The sequence below is a fragment of the Arachis ipaensis genome, chromosome B3, assembly GCF_059453495.1.
Source record: "Arachis ipaensis isolate K30076 ecotype BB chromosome B3, ASM5945349v1, whole genome shotgun sequence".
Classification (NCBI taxonomy): domain Eukaryota; kingdom Viridiplantae; phylum Streptophyta; class Magnoliopsida; order Fabales; family Fabaceae; genus Arachis; species Arachis ipaensis.
This window is the reverse complement of record NC_142438.1, coordinates 12,925,408-12,935,856: the sequence shown is the minus strand read 5'-3', so window position 1 is coordinate 12,935,856 and position 10,449 is coordinate 12,925,408. Positions and strand designations below refer to the sequence as shown.

The 10,449-nt window shown below is 34.1% G+C and overlaps 1 pseudogene across 1 annotated transcript; it reads right to left on the bottom strand.

Annotated features, from left to right (window-relative positions):
• Positions 1-4,714: 4,714 nt before the first annotated feature.
• Positions 4,715-8,867, bottom strand: LOC107632528 (putative disease resistance RPP13-like protein 1 pseudogene; annotated as a pseudogene). The gene has a single exon (XR_015907238.1). The product of XR_015907238.1 is annotated as a putative disease resistance RPP13-like protein 1 pseudogene (transcript).
• Positions 8,868-10,449: the final 1,582 nt, after the last annotated feature.

The following is a 10,449-nucleotide window of genomic DNA, read 5'->3' as shown; positions in this document are numbered from 1 at the left end:
TTCCACCAGTTGCATATCCAAAAATATGTTCAGATTTGTTAAAATCTGTTAGACATACCGCCGCACACGCGTCCGCATGCTCAACACCTTTCCAAACTGCACACTGTGAAAAAAACCTTCCGCAGCCGCGAAAATTCTTGTATTCACGCAAATACTTTAATATTTGCTCTTAAATACCAACAAAAATGATAGTTCATGCAAGCCATGGGTGTATAAAATAAAATGATAGTAAACTAATACAATAGCATAATTATTATACAGCTATTTTCTGTCTCTCATATACGTAATTTTTTTTTTATTAGAGTTGACAAAATAACCTCATTTTTGTATATAGATCTTCTTAATTGTTTTTCCTATTGTTATGAATATAGTTGCAACATTAATACTTGTTTCATAATAACAACAAAATTCATAAGACAATAAAATAAAAAATAAAATAAAAAAATTACCATCTGGTTTGTTCTTTTGCTTTTACTTTTTCCAACATGATACTTTAAGTTTTTTTATTGTTTGTATTTTACAAACATTGTTTCTACAATTTTTAGAATAATTATTAAACCTTGAAATTAAATATGGATAAAATTTTTATAAATATAAAAAAAATAAAAGATAGATAATACAACTAGAATTTAAAACAAGATATAAAAGTATAACAAGGAGTACTCATCAACTTTGTTAAAAATAAAAATATCTTGTAATTTAGAGTACAAAGTGAGTACATATAAGAATTTAGTATTATGAATTAAACATATAAAATTACTTATGATGCTATACGTGCAGATAATTTTACAATATCTAATGTCATTATTAACCAAAATTCAATAATTAAAAATCTACAAATTTCTCAATAGAATTATGTGAAGGTTTGATAGGAAACTCTATATTTTCTAGAACGATGTTTCTAAAAGTTGAAAATACACCTAACTTACTTGAGGAATTCTACATATCAAAGATAGCGAAGTACAAAGGTTAGGCCGAATTCTATGGGAATGATTATGAACATGGGCCATTCACATTCTTAAAGATCTTGAAATTAGAGGACATGTCTTCATGGGAAGAGTGGTCAAATAGCAACCTTGATAAATAAGGTGCAACATTGTCTCCTTCACTTGAAGAGTTTCATATAATCAGATATCCTAAATTGATAGGAAGGTTGTCTGATATGTTTTCTTCCCTTAAAAAAATTAGATATTTCTCACACGTCGAATACCAAGATATCCAAAGTTGAGAGAATTAGAGTAAACTAAATGTAATGCATTGGATCATAATCTCTCACATGAATTATCAAAAATATTTTCAATTATTATTAACTTTAGCATATAAAATTAAAACTATAACATAAAACATCTTATATAAGTTGAAAAAGGGAAAACGGTTAAAAGAGACATTATAGATTTATAGTGAAGAAAGAAATACAAACGCAAACATTTCAATTAATTAATGGAAAAGAGTAACAAATAATAAAAAATGACAAAGAACAAAGTATTGTGTAATATAAATATTTTTTTGTATTTTTTTATGTACTCTTTGTGTACTCTCTATTTATGATTGAACTAACACCTCATTCTAATTGTGCAGGTAATGGAAGACCCTTGATTTTTTTTTTCTTATACTTATATATGTCAACTTGAGTGTTGGATATTGTTTTTAGGCTCATTTTTTTTGATATTGAAAACCTGTGTGTGTTATGCTTTATTATGGACACTAGGGGTGCATTACAGCCATGTGGGACAGCTTTACTTCAATCTTAGAAGAGAGAAAACGTACCGTCCGTTTTCTTTGAAAAAAATTTTTGGTGTTACAAATCGGACGGTCCGATTTGTAGAAAAAAAAATTTTGAATTTTGGACATTGAAATCGGACCGTCCGATTTCAGGAAATTTTAATTTTTTTTATCTTGCAAAATGCAAATCGGACCGTCCGAATTTAGTATAATATGAATATTTTAACGATCCAAATACAAATCGGACCATCCGATTACTCACCCCATTTTCAGATCGTCCGATTTAGTTACCCTGACACCATACACCAGTATTGCACCCATGTACTCCATAATAATGTCTCACACCATTCCTAGCCCCATAACAAAAATAAAAAGCGTTGTTTTTACTACATATACTTTTTTTTTTTTTAATTTATTCTCCAAATTCACTGCAACATCTATTAGCATAATTTAACAAACAAACTAATATTTGTATTTATTTTATAAGTTTATTTAGTGTTTTATATACAAAATAATCAAATACAACAATATTAAAAAAATAACAAAAAATTATATATGAAGAACTTTGTTATTCATTTTTAATTATGATTATATAACAATGCAGGATTATCTCTTTATGTGACTGGGCAAACAAAAAAATATAATTTCTAAATTTAAATATTTGTTAAAGCAAATGTTTTAATATATTAAAATATATATTGCTAAATCAATTTTTATTTTAATTATGATGTAATTTTTTGTTTTAATAGAGTTATATAAATTATTTTATAATTAATTTTAAAATAAAAACATATTTATTATTTTTAATTATTTAAAAAATTATTAACAAAATATTTATAATATTAATATTCGCACATGTACTGGTCTAAATATAGTTGTATTAAAAATTAAAGAAAAGACTGAATGCAAGAAAGTATATAGTACTTGTTAGTTTTTGACTTTTTATTGGTTCAGACATTGCTTCTTGTAGGGTTTTCCATTTTGTTACTGTTGCATTACATTTCTTCCTCTACTACAGTACTGCCAAGAGACTAAAATCTAGAATCAGAAGCTTATTATGGAAACAACAACGAGTTGGATTTTATCCGTTGTTTTTAAACTGTTATTTTTTTTTTTGAATTAAGGAGCACTTAACACAATAAAGTAGAGCAAAGAAATCCATAAACGCAAGTAAATCTCAAAATATAAACATTATTAACAACCGCAAAAGTGATATCAACTCCTCGTCATCTTCAGTATTGCCATCAACAACCAAAGGGAGCATCACCAAGTCACTCATCAGAGAGCGTAAAGGTCCTGTTGATGATTTCCACCACTCCTGAACTATGATTATTGAAAACATGATCATTCCTTTCTAGCCAAATTGCTCAAATTACAGCAAAGAACCCAACCAACTACATCTTTCTCTCTATTTTTCTCTGTGTAGCATACGTCCAATTCTCAAAGTGTTGCTTCAGTGTACCTGGCATGGTCCATGACCTTCCAAGGACAAAAAGCCATGCGCTCTACATCTGCCAAGTGAGCTTGCATCCAATAAACAAATGAAAAACAGACTCAAGTTCGACCCTTTGCGGGACGAAGCCCCTCCAAACAGCACTAGTAAAGCTATAACTAGTTATTTTCTCGCTTCCTGCATCACCTTTACAAAGGAGTTAGTAAAAAAAGTACCAATTCTATCAAATTTCCAAACGACTCTATTCTCTCTCTCAGTCGTTAGCTTCACTGACTAAAAAATAGAGATTATTCCAAACTGATGTAAAATTAGTCCCGTTGTTGGTTGGCAGAAACCTTGATGCAGTGGTACTCATCACTTGTTGGATTTAGCTTAGCTTTGTTTACCGATGAGATACTTAGCAAAAATTATCTTACGAAAATAAAAGAAAAAACTCAACTACTAACGATGCAATTTTTAAATTACAAGTCATTGTGGTATTTGATGCAAAATTTTGCTACCAAAAGATAAAACTTGATGAACATTGTTGTTGCGATAAGATCGAGATTGCAATTGATATGAAAGTGTCTTGTATACCTGATTTAACTAATTTAAAGACATAATCACTTGTATCTACCAAAAAAATAAATAATAATAATAATAATAAAAAACTAAATTAACGGGACACATAAACAAATCCAATGTGTATCTAATATAATAGCAATTGGTTCTAACAAAATTAGATTACTCTTTAAAATAAGTTTTACTTGCAATATCTAGTTAGAATGTTGGAGTTATCATTTTTTTAAAGGAAAAAAAATCACTTAGGTAAAATTTGCTTTTAGAGAAGATTGGAATTTAGTATTGTATTTGGTAGTTAGAAATTGAAATTAAAATTTTAGTTCCTTAGCTTCAATATTTTTAGAAAATAAAAATATAAGAATTAAAATTTTTTAAAATGGAGAGTTCAATTTAATAATATTTTTTAAATTATTTTTATTTAATTTTTTTAATTTTAAATTTATTCTTTAATTTTTATATTTATCTTAGAGTAAATATAATCCTCAAACATAATAAAAAGCTACATGCAAGTCCATAGCATTATACGTGCCACATCTTTAATTCCCTTCTATTTCTCGTGTAAAATGAAAAGGCTACCAAGTTTAAAATAATCTTTTAATAAAGAAGTTAAATGTGATTTTTTTTTTTTTAAGTAATTCATCTGGCCATCAAATTAATAATTGATTTCATTCAATTTCATAGATAACTTTTTTCTTCCTTTGTATAGAAAAGTGTTTTTTTTTTTTTTTTTTTTTGGACTAATTCAAACGCTAATAACAGCTTTGCTCTTCTTTTATGAAAATGTTAACAATTACTTTTGCTCTACTTTTGACCCTGTGTATATTCATCTTTTTATTGTAAGTGATAATAAAAAAAATAATAATCAGAGTAAAAAAAAAAGATAAAAAAAGCTTTAGATTCTTCTATGGGCATGACACATTGAACTGATGCACACCCTCACCGGAAAATTGTTTCTTCTTCTGAATTTCAACCGAATACTAAATAGAAAATGGCATAAAAATGTAATTAAATAAATTCAACAATTCTTAACTAACATGAACTTAATATAATTGCCAGTGAAGCAATGAAGTACATGAATGAATGTTGTTTTAAACACATGCATCAAAATCTTGGGTCTTCACCTGATATTTATCCATTGATCCATGTAATTGTAATCTCTTTAGTCTTCAATGACTCTGTAGGGAACGAGAGACACCAAGCTTCTGTATTCCCCTCCATCCCTTTCACACTTGTCTTTTAACAATGAGCATCCTCTAATGGTAAGATGAGAAAGGGAGTGGACTAGTCTATCTAAAGGCAGAAATGCAAGCTTATCACAAGCTTCAATCTCCAGAGTTCTAAGAGATGCTAGGAACTGAATTCCAGTGTTCTCTAGAGAAGTAAGACTTGGAATTCCACTTATATAAAGAGAAGTTAGTGATGTCATTGCATGTAGACCCCAAGCAGTGTCAGGTGAGAGCTCAGTACAGCTGCGAATAGAAAGTGACTCGAGTTTTGGAGCAGGCAACCCTCCTTCTGGAAACAAAACCAGTTTGGAGCAGTCTTTCAGTTCCAACTTCCGAAGATATGGGAGGCAATTTGGAGGAGATGAAATCTTCTTGAGGTTGCTACAGCCTTGTACCTGAAGTTCTTCAAGGTTGGTGAAGAGAGACATTGGAAAGGATATGAGAGAACTACAGCAAAATCTTAAGTGTAATCGTTTAAGAGCAGGATACTGGTGAGACTCGTGTGTTGAACTTGGAGAAACAAATAGTTCTAAATTCCTGCACTCATAGATCTCAAGTGATCTTAGACTACTTGGTAGGAGGCCCTCCCTAAAGACAGTGGTTAGAGATGAGCAATTTCTTATGATTATGGTTTCAAGACATTCATTTTCCTCCATCATTCTCTCCGATAATGATTCCAATGCATCGCAACCAGTTAGCTCGAGTATTGTTAATTTCGGCACCCACGGCATTGAGCTTGTAAGAGCTTGGCATGCTGTGATCACTAATTTTCGTAGCGAAGGAAGTCGACGAGGCAACTTTCCAATCAGTTTAGGACATCTGCTTATCTCAAGTTCTTCAAGTGAAGGGAATCTTGATTCTTGTTCAGCTCCGCCAGTCGACCACTCTTCCCAGTTGGGCATGTCCTCAAACTTCATGATCTTCAAGGATTTGAATGACTCAGTTATGCTTCCATAGAATTCTAGGCCCAACTTATGTAGTCCTCTCATCTTTGATACATAGAGTTTCTCAAGAGAAGGAAGTTGTCCAAGTGATGGTAGGGACAGACAACTTTCACAATCCACAAGCTGTAAGACTACCATACTAGAGAATCTAATGCACCTGCCATTCCAAGATTGGCATGTAGTGATCACTAATTTAACCAGGGAAGGAAGTTGATCAGGTAACTTTCCAGTAAATTTTGGACATCTAGTTATGTGTAGCTCTTCGAGTGAAGGGAATCTCGCAGCTTGTCCGGGTTTGCTGGATGACCACTCTTCCCAGTTAGGCATGTCTTCAAACTTTAATATCTTCAAGGTTTTGAATGGCTCAGTTACATAGCCATAAAACTCTGGACCTATCCTCTGCAGACCTCTCATTTTTGCTATAGAGAGTTTCTCAAGGGAGGGTAATTGTCCAAGTGATGGCAGTGACAAGCATGTTTTACAATCCACAAGCTGCAGAACCACCATCCTAGAAAATGCAGAGCTCCCCAACCAATTTGGCAACATGCTACCTCCAAAATTTTGAATTTTTAGCCTCTTCACATTTTGATGTGGCACCAACATATTGAGTACTGCAGTTTCACTGTTCACATTATGAGCTGTAGTTGTCCATTTGAATTCTAACTCATGAAGGTATTTCTTGCTCCTCAACCTTGCATTGGAAGCTTCTATTGCATCAGCCACATTCTGCAGGTTCCCTATCGAAAGCGCTCCACGAAGCTCTAAAAGGCTCCCAAGCTCACTAATTTTGGACCCCCTTCCATTGCTTACAATGAAATCAGTCAACACTTGAAGGGAATTCAGTCTACCAAACTCTGCCGGCATCTCCATAACTTTGCTTCCACTAATATCAAGATGGCGCAGATTGATGAGTTTGAACATGTTTTCTGGTAACTTACTGAGACGGCGACATCCTGATAAAATAAGTGTTTCCAAGTTATACCAGCTACAGACATCAGGAGGCAAACACTCAATTGTGGTGTTAGCAAGATTCAGGTACCTTAGATGTAATGAGTTCCCAATTGAAACAGGAAACTTGGTAATTTCATAATAGGACAGAGAGAGCACACGCAGGGGATTTTGTTTTTCCAAGAGATCTTGAACCATTCTAGTAAATGCATATTTGCTTCCAGATTTTGAGGATCTAAATGGGAGGAAGGTTCTCAGTTGTTGGCATTCTGTGAAGGAATCCAAGTTGTCAAGAGCTTCATATTTGTCCTGCGAAAAGGATAAATGGCGAGCCCAGTTCTTAATCTTTCTTGTATTGTTATCTCCTAGCATGTAACAAAAATCGCCTGCAACAAACTGAGCTAAGTCGCTGATAAGATCATGCATCATAAAGTGTGATTTGTCAAGAGTTGACTCATGAAAAAATGACCTAAAATGCAACTCTTGAAAGCACTCAACTCCTATATCTTCCATTCTCTTCTCTGTGTCTGGTTGTGGCAGAATACCTTCAGCCATCCATAGATAGATCAAGTCCCACTTTTTGATTTCATGGCCTTTAGGAAACACGGAACAATAAGCAAAGCATCGCTTTAACAGCGGAGGCAAATGGCAATAGCTTAATATCAAAGCAGGAAGAATGCTGCTCCTACCACTTGGTAACTCCCATATGTGACTCTGGGATACACTTTCCCATTCTTCAACATCCTCTTTGGAACGTACAAGACTTCCTAGTACTTTTGCAGCCAGAGGGAGACCATTGCATTTTCTCACAATTTCCTTGCCAATTCTTGTTAGGATAGGATACTCATCCGGGTTCCCATGTTTGAAGGAACAACCTGAGAATAACTTCCAAGTATCCTCATGAGAAAGAGGGGAGAGGGAATGAGTTAAGAAGGCTTGAATTGCCATTGCAACACTTTGACTATGCGTGGTGACAATAATTCTACTTTCCCAGCTTTTCCCAGATTGAAATGGCCTTCGGAGCATGTCCCACTCGAGAGAGTTTATGCTCGAAAAGCCATCCAAAACAAGCAGAAACCTGTGTCTTGCCAATATATCCTGAAGCTTGACTTGCAGCACATTCAAGTCTATGATGTTGGAATATTTGGGAGCACAGGACTCGAAAATCTTCTTGGTTATTTCATACACACCAGATGCCTCTGAAATAGAGGCCCATGATCTTAAATGAAAATGGTTCCTCACCCTTATGTCATTGTACAGAATCTGAGCAAGAGTAGTCTTACCTACTCCTGCCATTCCCACAATTGCCACTACAGGAACCCCTTCTATTCCACCATGCAACAACTCCCCTGAAAGCAGAGAATCAATAATCTTCTCCTTCTCATCATTTCTGCCATACACTCTTTGTTCATCCACCAACGAAGTTGTGGGTAAAGCTAATGAAAGTGGTTTGTTTTTATTAACACCAACACCACCTTCCTTAAGACCAAGAAGATCTTTATGCTCTATTATAGACTTCAACCTCTCAACAATCCTCTCAACTTTTGACTTAACTCTTTCAGCAAAAGGATTGAGAGAAGAGGCATAGTCTCTAACCTGATCCAAGGTGGTACGAGATCCAGGTTCCATAATTTCTTGCAAGGATTTAGTGGCAATCTCGTCCAAGAGATCATCAGCATCAAAGACAGCATTTTTGAGCCTATCAACCCATTCCTTCACCAATTGATCAGTAAGCTGTTTCTCCTCGGCATCGTCGAGGACCGCAGTGACAGATAGCAACAGCATCTTGAGCTTCTCAAGAAGTGACTGATTAAGATGGTTGACACGGAAGAAGTCTATGAGCTCACGACGTGCTATCCTGTCGAACAGCACTTGCAGAACGGCAGAGACTAATGAACCAGTCCAATCAACCATGGTGGCTAGGGTGGAACACCTTGCTTTTTGCACAATCTAGAAGAAGGAAGGGACAATGGAAAAGGATGAAACTTGAGTGTGTAATGTGTTACTAGCGTAGTTGACTTGTTTGACTTTATAATGTGTGTTTTCTTCTTTGTTCTTTGTTTTTGTTTTTTAAGGAAAGAATATATTCATTCATGACCCTGCCTCAGCTTAGACCGTGGAAAACGACAGAGTTGCATTAAATTATGCAAGACAATCATGAATAATATTGATTACAATAATAATGACTACATTGGTATAATATTAAGGCAAATTCCTCTGCTGCCTTTAAATTGGCGTCCGCATTTGTCAAATTTATCTTTTATAATAAATATTAAATATTTAAAAATAATTTATTTTTATATTTATTTTTAGTATGATTATAAATTTATACATCGAGGGTGATAAAAAATATTAAATAGTCATTAGAATTTATTATTTTATTTTAATTTATATTTTTAAATATTAATAATTAATTTTTGACCAAAATAATAATTTTTGATAATTTTTAAAATTTTTTTATAAAAATATAGACAAATAAAAATATAATACATAAATTATATTATTTATGTCAATAATTATTTATTTTTTAAAAAAATATATTATATCAATATCTTTTTATATTTGATAGATCTTGTTAATTAACTACTATGGTATTTGTTATAGAACATTAATTATATTTAATTATTTAGAGATATTCTTCACATCCAAGCAATTTTAGTATCCAAGTTCATCCAAGTGATTTTAGGTCATGTGCTTTTCTCGCTTTCTTATTCAATTTTTTTTATCTTTTATTAGAGGTCTCGTCTGCTTCTCTCCATACGAGTGAGTCACACACTTACACCACTGGACGTCATTGTCCCCTACTTGAGGGAGGTTGGCTTCGACGATACGGTGCTACTCAGGAACTTTGCGTTTGACAACTCCGTGATCACGGCATCCGTGGAGCGTTGGTGTTCTAAGACCCACACTTTTCACCTGTCATAGAGTGAGTGCACCATCACCCTACAGAACGTTGCGTACCACCTCAGGTTACACGCGCATGAAGAGCCAGTGGATGGATGCTTCTATGATTTTCACACATGGTATGGGACTAAGACCTGGGAGTTGGTGGAGCGGCTACTTGGTGTCAAGCCTCCTGTAGTTCAACAGCAGGGTGCGTAGAGGAAGGAGTCTTTCTCCCTCAATCTGACATGACTTCGGGAGCGACTCCGACAGATGCCCGATACCAATGATCCAGATACTCTCCGATAATACACGAGATGTTACATACTGTTGATGATTAAGGGTTACCTGATGACTGACAAGTCAAACAATCAGGTCCATCTCCGGTTATTTCTATTGCTTAATGACTTTTAGAGGTGTTGTTCTATGTCCTGGGATTTTGCAGTGCTTGCATGGACGTACTACTCCCTATGCTTTGCAGCACATCGAGCCACCACAGACATGCACTCCGCTGCTAGCCTCTTGGATATACTAGAGATTTTTCTAGTGGTGTCCACCTAAGCGACAGGTTTATATGTAGCCCATGGCTGCGAGGTAACTGTTACTTATGATTTTCTTTTTCTTTGTTTGTGTAATTCAATATGATGTTTGGTAAATTGAATCGTTGTTATTCTTGCAAATGTGCACAAGTTGATAGGTATAGCACAGCAAA